The 17924-nt window shown below is 38.5% G+C and overlaps 1 protein-coding gene across 12 annotated transcripts in view; it reads left to right on the top strand.

Moving 5' to 3' along the window:
* PRKN (parkin RBR E3 ubiquitin protein ligase) overlaps positions 1-17924 on the top strand; it is a 1390810-nt gene that overhangs the window by 380228 nt on the left and 992658 nt on the right. Inside the window, exon 1 of one of the 12 annotated variants that reach the window (XM_055269104.2) lies at positions 10466-10505. The exons of the other annotated variants lie outside the window; for them this stretch is intronic. The gene's annotated coding sequence lies outside the window, so the exon portion shown is untranslated. Of the gene's footprint in view, positions 1-10465; positions 10506-17924 lie in introns of those variants that run through there. 12 annotated transcript variants of the gene reach the window in all.

Here is a 17924-nt window from a genome sequence, read left to right as displayed (position 1 = left end):
AATATTTTTGGTCGTTGTTCTGGGACCGAGTTAAGTTACTTGGAAATAGTTTTATCCTTCCAGGTCACGTTGTTGGTTGTTAGGCAGAACTGGAATAAGGGTCAGTCTAGGGCTTACTATTGCCCACCAGAGGCCGGCCACGCTGTGTATTCTACTCAATGCCCTGTGAACCAGCAAGGTTTTCAGTCTCACTGGTGGGTATAAGAGGCACTGTTCCTTACCCTTGTGGGTCCCTGACACTGTTATCTCTAATCCTTTGCGGTAGATTCTTTTCAGTTTTCTCACTTGCATAAACTTGAGCAAGTCTTTGCAGATCTCTGACACTCTGTCTCTGACCACCTCTCACCAATATTTTGTCCTGTGAAATTTAGAGGCTATGGTCTCCCTCAACTCTGTTTTATCTCCTCACTTTAGCCTTAGGCCCTACCCGGGAAACGCTCTCAAGGCAGTAAGTTGGAGTAATGTTAAGACTCACCTTATTTGCTTCTGTCTCTTAGGGATTGTTAGTCTTCAATGCTTGATAGCCAGTATCTTCAACACCATTGTTTCAAGTAAAATAATTACCAAAAAAATATGAATGAGCTTGAAGCTCTGTTTAAAAGAAGAAATAGGTCATTTCAGCAATGTAATGGGAGATTTCTTAATCTATTTGTCTCAGTGAAATAAGAGGGCACCATAGAAAAAATTTAAGCAATAAAATTAACAAATGCTATATAAAAATATATATAATACATAAGTACTATATCTGACACAAATTTATAAATGTGATATTCATCACAAATAATACATTCTCTTTATTCAGACACATATAGTTAAATCATAAAGCAAGAATCATCAAAGCCAAAGATTAATTTCTTATACCCAGCATTCTTTGAATACAATGGAATGAAGTTAGAAAACTTAACTAGGTCAACCCATATTGAAAATTAAGAAAACCTTCTAAATAACTAATGGGTCAAAGAAGAAATCATAAAGGAAATTAGACAGTATTATTAATGTAAGAAAAATACAAAATAAAAAATATTCTGTATATTAAAAATTGATCCTTTTACATGTGTGGCTATAATGGCTCTTCAAGGAAAATTGGTGAGCTTTATTTTTTTTCATCAGAAAGGAACAGAGGCTGAAAATTAGTGAACTAAGCATCCAACATAAGATGTCAGAAAAAATACAACAGAAAGAACCTAAAGAAAATAGATAAATAAAATAATAAAAATAATTCCAGACATCAACAAAGAAAAAAATAAAATAAATATAATAAATATAATAGTTTGCTCTTTAAAAAGCAAAGAAAATAGATACACATCTCACAAGACTGATCAAGAAAAAAATACTAAAGACACAAATAATGTTAGGAATAAAAAAGTACACTTAACAATTATAAATCTGAAATTAAAATGTTGTTAAAGGATGATAAGACTAAAAATACTAGGAAAGCAAATTTAGAAATAGATAAATATACAGATATAGATATATATCTCACAACCCTCTAGGATTTATTTCAGATATACCTGTCTGGAGTAACACGAAATAGTCATGTTATGTAAACATAAATGATCAATAATGTAATTCACCATATTGACAGATTAAAACAATTACATGATCTCAATAGATGCTGAAAAAGTATTTTAAAAAATTTCTCATGCAGTCATGGTTAAAAACTTATCAAACTAGAAATAGGGGAATTTTTTTTTTTCTTGTTTTTGGGGGTAGGGGTATAGGGGCAAGGTCTCACTCTGTCACCCAGGCTAGAGTACAGTGGCACAATTGCAGCACACTGCAGCCTCGGCCTCCTGGGCTCCTGTGATCTTCCCACCATAGCCTCCTAAGTAGCTGGGACTACAGGCATGCACCATCACACCCGGCTAGCTTTTTTTTTTTTTTTTTTTTGTAGAGACAGATTTTCACTATGTTGCCCAGGCTGGTCTCGAACTCCTGGGCACAAGCAATTCATCTACCTTTGCCTCCCAAACTGCTTAGATTACAGGTGTGAGCCTCTGAACCCAGCCAAATTTTCATTAATCTAATAGAAAAAGATCTATTTAAAAACTGTGGAAAATACGGCAAAAATGCTCAAAGGTTATTTTTAAGATTGGGAAAAAACACGATTATATTCATTATGACCAGTCCAATAAAAGTAATATGGCTAGTAAAAGAACAAAAGTTGTTGTCTTTGTTTTATGTTATTACAACAGAATACCACAGCCTGGGTAATTTACAAAGAAAAGAGTTCATTTGGCTCATAGTTCTGAAGGCTGGAATGTCCTAGAGCATGGCAATGGTATCTGGTCAGGACCTTTCTGCTGTGTCATAACATGGCAGAGGGCAAGAGCATGCCAGCTAAGATCTCTTTTCTCTTCTTATAAAGCCACCAGTCTCATTATGAGGGCCCCACTCTGATGGCCTTATCTAATCTTAATTACCTCCCAAAGGCCCCACCTCCAAATACCATCAACATACGAATTTGGGGATTAAGTTTCCAACATATGAAATTTGAGGGACATATTCAAAACATAGCAAGTTTCAAGTTTGGAAAGTAAGAACCTATCATTATTCATAGCTGATGTGACTACAGAACTCAAAAGAATATAACGATAAGTCATATAAATTCATAAGAGAATGTATAACTTTGCTGAATAAAATTCAGCATACTGAAATCAATTGCATTTCTATATGCTAACAATAGGCAGAAGATGTGATTTTTCTAAGTTACCATTTAAAATTGTGTGCATCAAAAATATGTTGAACCTTGGAATAATCTAACAAAAGATTTTATGGCCTTTGTGAATAACCTGACAAAACTATTGCTAGAGGTTAAGTAAAACCTCAGTAAATGGAAAGATATTCCTTGAATTATGAACAATCAGTTCTTTTGTTAATCATTGCACAATGTATTCAGTCACCACAATATGCAATCAGCAGGTTGACTCATTATCTTTACTTGAAAAGGATGCATACTTTTTGCTATTATCAGTTTGTTTCCCTGCACTCAAGAGTACATGATGGGTTTCTTAATTTATTTTGCTTCAAGCCTACCCTTGGGCAGCTTTCTGTGTGTAGCCAACATCTGCCCTGATTCTTAAAATGACCATTTTCAATGCTAGACAGAAAGTGCCATGATTTACCTATGTTTTCTCCGTAGTGAACAGGGAAAAGAACAGCTGATATGTGAGGAGCAATTGTGTTGTATTCAGAGTTATTCCAGGCTTGGTCTTCACCTCTTCACGTCTGGAATGGGAGGCCCTGGGGCCTGGGGATAAACTCAGGGAAGTAAGAGAACAGGGAAAGAGGTTTCTGAACAGCTCCGTTGGTTGTTTGTGGAGCTGCAGTTTTGTCCTAGGAAAATTCTTTACCTTTTGGTGCACACTTCGTTTCTGTATAGTGATTGTACAGGAGTGATTACCATGGAAGGATTTTGTTAAAGCACAGTGAAATCCTTACCTCTTCTCCCTATCATGTTTGAGCAACTGCTTCAACCCAAACCAAAACAAACTCACTTGTTTCCTGCTTGTGTGTGAACTCACTGTATTCAGGTTCCCTGGGGCACATCCATTTTCAAACCAGCAGCCCAGAATGGAATGGAGCCTAGAGAGATAGAAAGCCAATGACAGGTACTATCTGTCAAGTCCACATATTCAGAGCCACTGTTCATAGTAGTGGGGCTGCTTCTAGGATAGGGCGAAATATATCTGAGCATCACGGTGGGCAGGGGGGCATCATAAAGATGCCATTTTTCTCTCAACCTTCAGAATGAACAAGGGCCAGGCCAGACCCAGCTGTGAGGGCAGTGATGGGGGTGAGCTTGGTTTGGCTCAGTTGCTCTAGTTTCCAGCACGTAACACCCCTTGGCGTCATTTCAGCTAATAACTAATAAGATATCATATGCTTTTATATGATTCATAGAATCACATCTGTTAAAAGTAAATTTACATTAGGAATTAAAATAATGCCTCCAAATCACCACAGTGTGATAGTTTGCTAAGTGAAAATTGACTTATAAAAGGAAGTTAAAACAGGGAATCTCTGATTGCAGAGTCTCTGTAGACGATTTGAGATTGCACATTGAAGACCATATGTTTCTATGCAAATGTGACATGTATCTAATATCGGGAGCATTTCCAGAAAATGCTGTGCAATATGCTCTTCAAAAAAACCAAGTCTTACTTGGTATTAGACTAAGCCACGTTTATACACTGCAGTTTGTGGATTGTATGCACATGGGAATGGCACCTCAAAACAAACTTTCCTTTTAGACTGTTAACTCCATTTGTGAGCCGACAGCAGATGGCTGAACTGGCAGAGAAATTCTTTTCCGCGCAGCTCTGTCATCACTGTGGTAAAGGTGCCAGAGAGGGAGTGACCATAGACCATGTTTCTTAGGGTTTTCTAATATATTAAATAACTTTCCTTTTCTTCTATTGCTCATGGGTGAAATCTCTAGAAAAGTATTTCACAAGTAACATTTTTGTGTATGTTGGTTTTAGCAGAAGCTTTCTCATCTTGCAATATTAGAAATCATGTAGGTTTCCTAAAATTTTAACTGTTTAAATTTTGCATATCTTGCATTATTATTTTACTTCTATAATCCTTGTCTTCTACACATGTGAGCATGCGTGCACACATACACATACACACACACACACACACCCCTTCCATGAAAATGAATGTACAGAAACAACTTGTGCCTTATACTTACTAAATGCATATTCAGAAAGTTAAATGTTGTTTGATTCTATGTAAGTACACTTAAAAAAAACCCATCTAGTCTCAGATATCCAATATACTTCACCTGGTCCACCACTAGTGCCACCGTGCAGTCTACCATTATACTTCCTACTCTTTTTTTATTAGTTTCTGGGAAACCGGGATAGCAATGCAACTTGCTGTTCCTAGGGGAGGGTAAGAGCTATGGCTACTGCTGTAGTAGCAAACAACAACCACACGGGATGGCTAAGGCTTTACTCCACAGACCCACTCATGGCTTCTGCAAAGCCAGAAAGGGGTGGAGAATGTGAGGTGCGTCAACAACCTAGCCTTAATATAAAGGTATTATCATTTTAAAAATATTATCAAATAATCCCTTGATCCCAAGGTTAACAGAGTCTTATACCTGTGTTATTTAAATTTCTCATTTATTGCATCTTTTTTCAAGTTGATTTCAGGAATAACGCATACTAATCAGGAAAACAAAAATGTAATAAGCAGACATTTCTGCTGATGAGAAATATTTATTTAGCATTGCAGACAGTACGTAACAGGTTTTCCTATTGTTTTTCTAAAACAAACTCGACTTCTACTTGTCAACATTAAGCTCTTCCTAATGATTATTTACATCAAACCTTGGCTTTCATGGATACTTCTTTTAAAAGTGCCACAAGAGAGAAACCTAGGAATAAGATTTTATGAAAGGAACAACCTGGACTCTTTTTTCCTACCATCATGTTTTGTGTTTGCTTGGAAAATAAAACTAACGCAAAGATTTCTGTAATAAATAAATAAGTATATCATGTTAGGGATTAGAAGCCAAAGGTAATCATTAATAATGTTTTTAAAAATCATCACCATGTCTGTGTCATTCGGCAAATGACAGCACAAGAGCTTAGAGAAGCCATGCCTTAAATCTGCCTTAGAGTCACTGAGGAGTAAGTAAATGATTCTTCCCTCCCTAGCACACTGCATGGTGCATAGTAGACACTTAATTATTTGTTGAGTCAATTAATCAATGAGTCAAAATCCCAGGTCCACCACTTACTTACTATGTAAACTTTGGCAAGTGACCTCACTTCTTAATGATTAGTCCTTTTCACCCTAAAATATTTATCATAATAGCACCTCATTAAGTGACTAAGAAGGTGATTTGAGATAATATATGTAAACTACTTCACATCGTGCCTGGTGCTAATTCACAGATCAATAGCTTATTCAGGGTCTTATTACACACCAACATTGTTTTGTTTTATTTTGAAAGTGTTATCTGCACTTCTCACTTACTCGTGGAAAAACTATATTGCAATCATGTAGAGTGAAAGTTGAAGGGACACGTTGGCCATAATCAGATGTGCTTAAATATATGACAGAAACTGAGTTCAGCATCACTTGCATGATTTGAGCTATTCTTGCCTCTACTTTTGCCACTTTCTACCAAATAGGTTAACACAGAACTAAAGAACAAGGCCAAGTTAGTTATTCACAAATAGGATTTAGCAATAATTCAAACTTAAATATGTATACCGATGTAAGAGCCATGCAAGAGTCACTATACCAATTAGTGAGGTTTCAAAAAAAACTATTTCATTAAAAAACAAACCCTCTACAATGTTAATTTAATGAATACTTCGATTTAGAAGAACATTTGACTTTGAATGGCAGAAGTGACACCAAGAGATTTTTTTTTATACTTTAGGTTGTGGGATACATGTACAGAACAGGCAGGTTTTTCACATAGGTATACACATGCCATGGTGGTTTCCTGCACCCATCAATCCATCATCTACATTAGGTATTTCTCCTAATGCTATCCACCCCCAGTCCCCCACATGCTGACAGGCCCCAGTGTGTGTTGGTCCCCTCCCTGTATCCATGTGTTCTCATTTTTCAACTCCCACTTATGAGTGGAAACATGCAGTGTTTGTTTTTCTGTGCCTGTGTTAGTTTGCTGAGAATGATGGTTTCCACCTTCATCTATGTCCCTGCAAAGGACATGAACTCATCCTTTTTTATGGCTGCATAGTATTCCATGGTGTATATGTGCCACATTTTCTTAATCCTGTTTATCATTGATGGGCATTTGGGTTGGTTCAAGTCTTTGCTATTGTGAACAGTGCCACAATAAACATACGTGTGCATGTGTCTTTATAGTAGAATGATTTATAATCCTTTGGGTATATACCCAGTAATGGGATAGCCGGGTCAAATGGTGTTTCTAGTTCTAGATCCTTGAGGAATCACCAAACTTTCCTCCACAATGGTTGAACTAATTTACACTTCCACCAATAGTGTAAAAGTGTTTCCATTTCTCCACATCCTCTCCAGCATCTGTTGTTTCCTGACTTTTTGATGATCCCCAGTCTAACTGGCGTGAGATGGTATCTCCTTGTGGTTTTGATTTGCATTTCTCTAATGACCAGTAATGATGAGCTTTTTTTCATATATTTGTTGGCCGCATAAATGTCTTGAGAAGTGTCTGTTCATATCCTTCGCCCACTTTTTGATGTTTTTTTCCCTTGTAAATTTGTTTAAGTTCTCTGTAGATTCTGAATATTAGCCCTTGTCAGATAGATAGATTGCAAAATTTTCTCCCATCCTGTAGGTTGCCTGTTGACTCTGAGGATAGTTTCTTTTGCTGAGCAAAGCTTTTTAGTTTAATTAGATCCCATTTGTCAAGTATGGCTTATGTTGCCATTTCTTTTGGTGTTTTAGTCATGAAGTCTTTGCCCATGCTTATGTCATGAAAGGTATTGCCTAGGTTTTCTTCTGGGGTTTTTATGATTTTAGGTCTTAACATTTAGGTCTTGAGTTAATTTTTGTATAAGGTGTAAGGAAGGGGTCCAGTTTCAGTTTTCTGCATATGGCTAGCCAGTTTTCCCAACGCCGTTTATTAAATAGGGAATCCTCTCTCCATTTCTTGTTTTTGTCAGGTTTGTCAAGGATCAGATTGTTGTAGATGTGTGGTGTTCTTTCTGACTCCTCTGTTCTGTTCCATTGGTCTATATATCTGTTTTGGTACCAGTTCCATGCTGTTTTGACACCAGGAGATTTTTTACAAGTGATTTTGTACCACAGAACTACACAGTTAATTGTCTTTTTTTTTTTTTTTCTGGAGTGAGAATTTTTTAAAACCTTTTATTTTATTCCAAATAAATTTAAGATGATCTTTTTTTTTTGTTTGTTTGTTTGTTTTGTTTTGTTTTGTTTTGTTTTAGCAGTACTCTATTAGATATCTGCCAATTTTCTGCAGGGAAATTTCTAAACATCGGTATTCAGGAAGAATTTCATTATGGTTTGACTATATATTTTTTTATCCACAAACCTTTAAGAAGTTAACTTTTTTTCATCCAATTTTCAGAACAATGAATTAAACTTTAGAATAAGGTTGGATAAATACTTATCAAGGCAGAAACCTATTTGAGTGTTATATCCAATTTACTTGAAATAGAGAAACTGAGTAATTGGGACAAAATGCATAGAATTAGAGAGCTTTTCTGATTTTCTTGGTTCTCAGGAAATGTCATAAAATTACAAAAATCAGAGACTACTTCTTTTAGATTTCCCTATTAGCCTTATCATCTCCAGCTGTGGTTATAATTGTACATTTGTCTCTCCTGGAGATGGTAAGAACCTTGAAGTCAGGAGCAAATGCTCTTTCTCCTTCTGTCTCCCGGGTCACTGTCCCAGTAACTTTGATAACAGAGTTAGTTATCAAAGTTAAATCTCTACCTTCTATGCATGTTCCAAACTTATCTTAAAGTTAATTTTTAGATTTATCCTCTTAAAACTTTAAAGATATTTAAAGATGCATTTATAATATGTTATAATGAAATATTATATATTATGTAACGTTAATAATATATTTTTATGGCAATATTTTGCTATTAGAGGTAGTTTGTTACTTGTAATACTCACATTTGCTTAAAATATTCTATAATCCCATTCCATTTAACATCACCCTCTTCAATGTACTTTTGTATTCATCTGTTTCATTTTTCCTGATTTTCTTTCCATTCCTATGTCTCTTTCATAAATGACTGCCAAGTGATTAGTTTTTGTTATTAGACCCATGTGTCCCCACAGCCCATATGGGGCCAAGGAGTAATGATGATGGATCGAGACCTGCTGATCGTGCAGCTGCCAGTGAGACTGAGAGGCTCCATGGGAAATGCTGCATATTTTCCATGTTGACCAGGAGCTGCGGAGCCACCAGCCCTCTCTCTGTGTTCTCAAATCCCTCACACTTTACTTACAACTGATTAAGTCTGAAAATAACTTGGATTATCTATTATGTGCTAATGTAGTGACATTCATCACACATTTTTATAAGCAAGTGCATTCATCTAAAGAATGGGTCCAAATATGTTGAACTCTGAGGAAAGAGGAGGCATTGTCTAGTTACCTATTCTGTTAAAGGTGAAACATTTTAAATATTTATGCAAACATTAAAACAATTTCACATACCTTGTTTATGTGAGGATGGTGGAGGTGAGATAACTTTTCTTAACAGTTATTTTGGGTTGTGTTTTATAATAGAAATATTTGGTTATTTGAAATCCTCTTGCTTAATTAGGCAGATTCAAAATAAATGGTTCAACAGGTCGTGTCTATAATCTTGTGGCTAAAAGTGGGTTATTTTCAAGTCAATATTTGGGGTTCCTTTTTAGAGATGAGAGTTTACTAATTCAATATTTGTAGTGACAAGATTCATAAGAGTTATGTTTAAACAGTACAGTGTGCTTTAGAAATAGTCACTGAAATCACGAGTTGTTCTTCTAATTACAAACCTCTGACTGAGTCCTTAGCAGTCTCAACTCGACAGCCAGAGAATCCAGGGATATCCTTGTCTGAGAGTAGATATGTTCTCCCCCAATGATGGAAACAATTCAGTGCCTTCACAATGGCCAGAGCACTGCTTCTCACACTTTTGGGTCTCTTGGACTCGCCAGTACCTTTGAAAGTGGCTGATTTGTTGAGCTGTCCTCTATGGTTGGGATTTAGTATCCCTGAGATTAGGCCAACCACCTCAAGCCTTTTGTAGATGTAGTAAAGTCTAATGAACTTTATGGAAAGTATTCTGATGTGGAGATTCATTTGTCTTTGTGTTGCTGAGAATAAGTGTTGAGCTAGTTAGGCAAGCTGCAGCACCTGTGTCCTGTTCACATGCAATCTCAAATCATCAATCGAAATCGTGTGACAGACAGTCTTGATGAGATGGCAGGCATCAATCATTTTCAGATTTTTGACATATACTTTTATTCCTTCCTTGTGCAGAGAATTAGCATTATGGTGTGAATCTCTGTCAGTTCAGTACTTGGCAGTTGGCCCCGTCATGTGCTGTAGGTGGGTGGCTTTAAGTTTTAAAATTGTAAAGTGTGGATGGATACAGTGCTCTCCATCATCCAGACATTCCCCTGAGGCTTCTAGAGAGAGGAGGTATCGTTGTAGCTGGAACATAGACTGAAATTGGCATTGAGAGTGTGACATCTTTCTAGCAGAAAGGAAAAAGAGGTGAAGACAGAGTAATATGAACATTTTATACTTGTATACATTTTATACTTGTATACATATTCTGCTGAGTTTTATGAAAACACCCGATTAGATATAAGGAAAAAATGACAAACGGGCTTCAGAAAGTGTTTTGGAAACCTCTCCTACTCCTGGTTGCTGCTCTGGTATTTCACAGATGGAGCCTGACCATTCCATTGTCCTTGCTGCCCTTGCTTGCCCTGTAGAAGTTCCTGTTAGCATCAAGCATTCCAGTGTGAGATGGGCCACACTGCTCAGAGAAAGCCAAGGTGTGTGACGGAATCACTGTAATTACTTGAATCTAGTTGCCCTTAAGTGAGACCAATGCACCCCAGTTTACCCAGGACATTTCCTGTTTTAGCACTTAAAGTCTCATGTCCCAGGGCCCCTCTCTTTGCTGGGAGAGTTGGCCACCCTTGCTTCACTTAGACTTACCAGTTGTGTAACCCTCCACCTCTGAAGGAATGGCAGCCCTGGCCTTGAACTGTGTAGAAGGGTGAGGAGAAGGAGGCATTATCAAAATCACCAGTGAATGATCAAATAAGAGAAATAAGAGCAGTTTGATGTAATTATTATTTACTATTTATTACATTCAAAAAGTTAACTTCTTTTAAAGGATTTAATCTCACTCTGAGTATGTTGTTGGCATAAACATATTGCTTTTTAAGAAAATGGTGGTGATTTAACAAAATGTATATTTGGAAAAAATAAACTCTGGTATTGTTACAGGCACACCCTCAGAGATACTACAGGTTAGATTCCAGAAGACCACAGTAAAGCAAATATAGCAAGAAAGTGCAACCCATGAGTGTTTTGGTTTCCCACTGCATTTAAAAGTTGTTTACATTGTAATGTAGTCTATTAATTATGTGATAAGATTATGTCTCAAAACCAATCTACAGGTCAGGTGCAGTGTGGCTCACACCTGTAGTCCCAGCACTTTGAGAGGCCGAGTCAGGCAGATCACCTGAGGTCAGGAGTTCAAGACCAGCCTGCCTAACATAGTGAAACCCCATCTCTAATAAACCCCATAGCCTGCCAGTGATAGCGAAACCCCATCTCTACTAAAAATACAAAAATTAAAAAAGAAAAGGAAAAAGAAAAAAATTAGCTGAACGTGGTGCCATGTACCTATAATCACAGGTACTTGGGAGGCTGAGGCAGGAAAACAGCTTGAACCCAGGAGGCAGAGGTTACAGTGAGCTGAGATCACACCACTGCACTCCAGCCTGGGGGACAGAGCAACACTCTGTCTCAAAAACAAAAACAAAATCATCCATAAGAAACAACTCCTCATCCATTCAAGTAATGAGATTGCAGCAATTTGGTCACATCTTCAGGCTCCACTTCTAGTTATCGTTCTCTTGTTATTTTTACCACATCTGCAGTGACTTCCTCCACTGAGGAGTTAGTCATTGAAAGATGGAATCCACATCTTCTAATTCCTGTTCGTATTGATATTTTGACCTCCTCCTGTGAATCATGAATGTTGTTAGAGCATCTAGGATGAGGAATCCTTTCCCGAAGGTTTTCAAAGATCTTTGCCAAGCTCCATAAGAAGACTCAATATCTGTGACAGCTATAGCCTTATGAAATATATTTCTTAAATAATAAGACTTGAAAATTAAAATGGCTCTTAATCCATGGGATGCAGAGTGGATGTTGAGTTCGTAGGCATGAAAACAAAATGAATCTCCTTGTATATCTTTTGGGTGACTAGTTGCATTGTCAATAAGCAGTAATATTCTGAGCTGAAGTTCTCAACAGTGCACTGAAAATATTCGGTAAAACACGCTGTAAACAGATGTGCTGCCATATAGGCTGTTTTCCCACTTACAGAGCATGGCCATAGGAATTTCAGCATGATACGCCCTGGGATTTTAATGGAAATGAGCATTGGCTTAAACTTAAAGTCACCAGCTGCATTTGCCCCTAACAAGATAATTATCCTGTCCTTAGAAGTTTTGAAGCCATGCATTGACTTTTCCTCTCTAGCTATGAAAGTCCCAGATGGCATCTTCTTGCAATAAAAGGCTGTTTTCTCTACACTGAATATCTGTTGTTTGGTGTATCCAATCTTAGCTAGATGCCCTGGATAACTTGCTGCAGTTTCTACATCAGCATTCGTTGCTTCACCTCTCACTTTTACATGATGGAGACAGTATCTTTCTTTAACCCTCATGAAACAACCTCTAACTTCAACCTTGTCTTTTGCAGCTTCCTGACCTCTGTCAGCCTTCATAGAATTGAAGGGAGTTGAGGCCTTGCTTTAGATTAGGCTTTGGCTTAAGGGAATGTTGTGGCTGTTTTGATCTTGTATCCAGATAACTCAGACTTTCTCCGTATCGGCAATATGGCTGTTTGCTTTCGTTTCGTTTGTGTGTTCACTGGAGTAGCACTTTTCATTGCCTTCATGAAGTTTTCTTTGCATTCACAACTCGGCTAACTGGTTGGTGCAGCCAACCTGGTGCAAAGCCTGTCCTGGCTTTCAATGTGCCTTCCTCACTGAGCTTTATCATTTCTGGCTTTTGATTTAAAGTGAGAGACATGCAACTCTTCCTTTCACTTGAACACTTACATGCCATCGTAGCATTATGAATTAGTCTAATACAGTATAGTTGCGTCTCAGGCTGTAGGGAGGCCCACCTGAGGAGAAAGACAGAGACAGCGTCTAACAGGCAGTTGGCATATCAGTCAGAACACATGTAACATTTATAAGTTCGCTGTTTTCTATAGGCATGGTTGGTGGTGCCCCAAAACAATACGATATTAATGTCAGTGATCATGGATCATAGATCACAATAACAGATATAATAATAGTGGAAAAGTTTGAAATATTATATGAATTACCAAAATGTAATGCAGAGACATGAAGTGAGCGCATGGCTGTTGGCAAAATGTCTCCTGTGGACTTGCTTGATGCACGGTCGCCATAAACCTTCAATTTGTTAAAAAAATGCAGTATCTGCAAAGCATGACAACTTGAAGCACAATGACAAGAGGTGTGCCTGCATGTGCACTCCAGCCTGAGGGACACTGAGACCCTGCTTCAAAAAAAAAAAAGATTTTAATGTGGCATTTTGTTTGCTTTATTTTTTATAAAAAGAGAGTAGCAGAGAAAGAGTAACTTGTCCCTTTTCACATCAAGAATATATGGGTCTCTTTCTCTAGTTAAAATTCAAAATAGGAAAAAGTATAGTAACAGGGCAAAATATTTCTTTAAACTATAGAAATAAGGTCCCCTTAATCTTATCTCAAAATATCTGTTTGGAAGGTTAGTGAAGATTCTGCTACTGATTTTTCAAATAGCAGCATGTAGAGCCCTGTGCAGGGTGAAATATTTGGAGAGCAAATTTTAGAAGGAAAAAAATTCATAGAAATAATAGCTGGAAGGAAAAAACCTCCCCTCGGCATAATGGCCTTCATGAAGCTGTGTGTGGGACAGTGGAAGTGTTGGTGGTGGTGCTGTTGGATGGAACTGCAGTAGGTGACAAGCAGGTGTGGGTTGGGGGCTGTCGTGGATGTTGGTGCAGTCTGGGCCCTGCCTGCCACTGTCCCATGTGGAAGGACACCATTCACACAGTGCGATTCAGAGATTTGCTCTTGGTTATTTATTATGATAAATTTCTGGGATAAAGAAGCCATGTAACTTGATATGACAAAATCAGTATTTCACAGCAATTTTCCAACAGATGGATATAAAGTAGAATAAGGGTGCCTTTTTCCAATTTTTCATGAAGGGCCATATGGGCTAGTGGTGGCATGGATTTATACTGATACGATAATTTGCCAATCCAAGGGAGCAGGAATGGCAGAGATAATTTATGTGAGTCCTAAAGGAGAGGAGGACTGAGGCTTTACTTAGGGCAGGAGGTATAAACCTGGATGTCTACAGGGCTCAGGAGAGAGAGAGGCGCAGGCCAGGTTGTGTGCTGTGTTGACATTGCTCCTGGAGAACTTAATTTCATTCACATGGAGAAATAAAACCTTTCCGCAGGGGAAGCTGCTGCTTGTCTCTCACTGGTTTTGGCCCTATGGGTATACAGTCTCAGAGTTGTCTTCCAGTTTTTCAAGAGGAATTAATAATTTGGAATTGTATGTGAAATCTTGTATGTGAAATTTTGAAGAAATGGCTTCGTTTTGTAATGCAACATGTTAGCCAAAGAAACCACATGCCTGGATTAATTCTGGTTGAGCTGAGCCAGCATTTGTAACCTTTAAAGAGCAGATGGAAGAGTTCTTGGGAAGGAAGAGTAGGGGTGACATTTTAACTACATAGGTCACAAGACTGGCATTTTGCAAGAAATTGATCAATACTTATTGAATGAACAAATATCTGAACACATCCCACTAAAAGTCATTAAAATTTTGACTTTATTGGTTAACATGCATTCTCAAAAATGGTGGAGGGAGCTACAAGGGGAACACATACTCCAGACTGAGTTGCAGTGTCAGACAATAACCCCACCGCTACGGAGGTCTCAGTCAGCAAGAAAGAAAATGCCAGGCCAATCAGACACATACTATGGCTTTTAGGAGAACTGGCCTCCACGTTTCTAGAAAAGGCAGGGTCTAGAGCCTCTGAATGAATTTGATTTAAGGTTCTGGAAGAATAAATTCCAACTATTCACTGACATGTGATGATACTCAGAAAGAAAAATGCGGTGATATCTAACAAAACCAATTTAGGTGCTGCCCACCGAGCTCACATTTTGAAAGGGGATGTACAAATGCTGAAGAAATGAGAAGTAACCAAGGATAAGTAGGAAGAAAGATGGGAAGCTGTAAAAATGTTTTCATAGAGCAGAAGAAAGGAATGAGCTACAGTTTATGTTGTTTATAGCATGAAAGAATGAAGGGATGGATACATGGATGAAATGATGAAGCGGGCATATTTTATTGTCTTGTGTACTTTTCTGAGACCTGAAAGGAAAGTTAAACCCACTGCTTAGGATTGATGGTTGATATGGTTTGGCTCTGTGTCTCCACCCAAATCTCCTGTTAAATTCCCTTTGCTGGAGGAGGGGCCTGGTGGGGAGTGATTGAATTATGGCGGGGCAGAAATCATCCTTGTGGTTCTTGTGATAGAATTCTCCTGGTTATTTTTTTATTTTTTATTTTTTAATAGAGATGGGGTTTCACCACGTTGGCCAGGCTGGCTTTGAACTCCTGACCTCAAGTGATCCGCCTGCCTTGGCCTCCCAAAGTGCTGGGATTACAGGTGTGAGCCACTGTGCCCAGCCTAAAATTATCATTTCTAAAATCGTAATAGAGCGATGGAAAACCTGAAATGATATATCTGGGCATCAACACTGTGTCTTCTCTTGATGTGTTTGTAAGTGAAGGACCCCTGGGGTCTGTATTGCAGCCACTCACCTGCCTCCCACCCACTCAGTGGCTTTAGGTAGGCTGTTGAACACCTCCACAACCCAGGTTCCTGATGTGTCAAGTGGGATCAACACCCTTGCTTAGGCTGTGAAGGTAAGTGTGTCAGTGAAGCAGCTGGCACTTTCACACATGCACCTTCCTCACAGCCTTTCATAGGACAGCAGAGTAACAGGGGGATTTGTAACTTCCAGAACTTCACTTAAATACAATGGCACAGTTGAAGTAGAAGGAAATCTATAGTGGCATGTGAAAGCACTACCTGTTTAGTTTCTTTTTGTTTCAGACATTTTCCATCTGCTTGTACAAAACACAGAAGGAATGCTTAGCAGACTTGGTTCTGAGCTTGCAGGAACAATGGATGCCCTGAGTGACAGACTCAATATCTAGAATTCAGTTTCAGCCTTTATAGTTGGAATTATGGGCTGAACCAATAGGATGATATATAACAGAACAAAGGTGAAGCTGTTTGCTTTCTTTCATAAAAAGCTACCGCACAAATACCAGATAGAATAAAATTTTTTATTGCTCAGAACTTATGTACATTTATAAAGAAGGTCCCCTTTCCACAGCCCATTTGGGCCTGGAGTCTGCAGTTTCAGAGGATACCACCATACTATGCCGCTTCCCAAGACAGCCCCAAGAAAAAATGCAGAGACCCCTCATCACATCAGCAATGTGCTTATAAACCATGGAAAAGAGCATAATTATAGAGGCACACGATAAGCAATGAAAATATGAGAAGAGACATCATTTTCAAAAGAGCTGACTTGCTCTTTAGGACACCAGAGGACAGAACTTGGATTGATAGATGAAAGGTGTAGAGAAGCAGATTTTTTCTAAGACCTAGAGCTATTCATTGATAGGATGGACTGCCTTGTAAGATGGCAAAGTTCCTGTGGTTGGAAAGCCTTAAGAAGAAATTGGTTGTTGACTTGCTGTGATGTTGTAGATGGGATACCGTTTCTGGTAGGCCGACAAGATGACCCCTCCGTGTTTTCCAACTTGTGTTTTCTCTGATCCAGGTTAGTTTACCTCCATTATCTTGGCTATATTGACATAGATTTCCAAGTACTTCAATTACCTTTCTGTTGTTTTACAGGATTTATTTTATTCTACCAAAACATATATAAAATGTACAAAATTATTGAGTTTTTTATTTTTTTATTTTTTGGCTTCCTTTGAAATTTAGAGATCCTGTTACTCTAGAATTCTTTTTTTTTTTTTTTTTTTTTTTTTTTGAGACAGAGTCTCGCTGTCACCCAGGCTGGAGTGCAGTGGTGCGATCTCAGCTCACTGCAAGCTCCACCTCCCGGGTTCACGCCATTCTCTTGCCTCAGCCTCCTGAGTAGTTGGGACTACAGGCGCCCACCACCACGCCCGGCTAATTTTTGTATTTTTAGTAGAGACGGGGTTTCACCGTGTTAGCCAGGATGGTCTCGATCTCCTGACCTCGTGATCCTCCCACCTCGGCCTCCCAAAGTGCTGGGATTACAGGCGTGAGCCACCGCGCCCGGCCCTACTCTAGAATTCTTTCTAGAGAAGGGCTTAGAGCAAAAGTTTGTTCTTAGTTCCCCTTTATATTCGTCTCAAAAATAAACAAAGGAACAGTACATGAAGATAAATTTCATGCATAAAATTAAGGTACTGCAAATGCCGAAAATCTCCTTGACAGAGAAAAACCATCACCAAGGCCGGACCTGATGCTCAGGAGGTAGGAACTTGCTTACGGAGTCCCTTCCAACATGGTACTGCTGCAACGGTTAACATTTTTGACATCTCTCCTTGGGATCCTGTAGTGCTGAAAGGAGCCATTGAGATGGAAGGCTTTGGAGCTGGAGAGTGAGGCTCTCTGTGCCTATATGCCCACTGGCTATCAGAGCTACCACCTTCCACTTCCACTGTTTTTGTGGGTCCAGACCTTGGCCCAAGGCCTGCTGGGTCCCCCATGCTGCACCCGCTCTTCCATCCTCATTTTCACTCACACAGTGCATTTATATGGCTGGAGCTGTTCTACCCTTAAGAAAATCAAACCCATGATGTTGGATTATGTCTGTGCAATTCTTTAGTTATTTTGTCTATAATAAAGGAGTTAGCCATTATACTTAGGAAGTTAAAAAATGGCAGATTTTATAGAAGTACCCAAACACATACAGATACCCACTTATATATATAAATGAGGGAATGCCATTTTACCAAATATTGGCATTTTGGTTCAGGAACTTAATATTCTTGGTCCTAACACCTGTAGGCGATGTGATTTGTTGTGTTTAGAACATGGTATGAACTAGAGAAGAAGACAA

Source organism: Symphalangus syndactylus, chromosome 2 (genome assembly GCF_028878055.3).
Source record: "Symphalangus syndactylus isolate Jambi chromosome 2, NHGRI_mSymSyn1-v2.1_pri, whole genome shotgun sequence".
In the NCBI taxonomy this organism is placed as follows: Eukaryota; Metazoa; Chordata; class Mammalia; order Primates; family Hylobatidae; genus Symphalangus; species Symphalangus syndactylus.
Note: the sequence above shows the minus strand (reverse complement) of the source record. Positions and strands in the feature narration are given on the sequence as shown.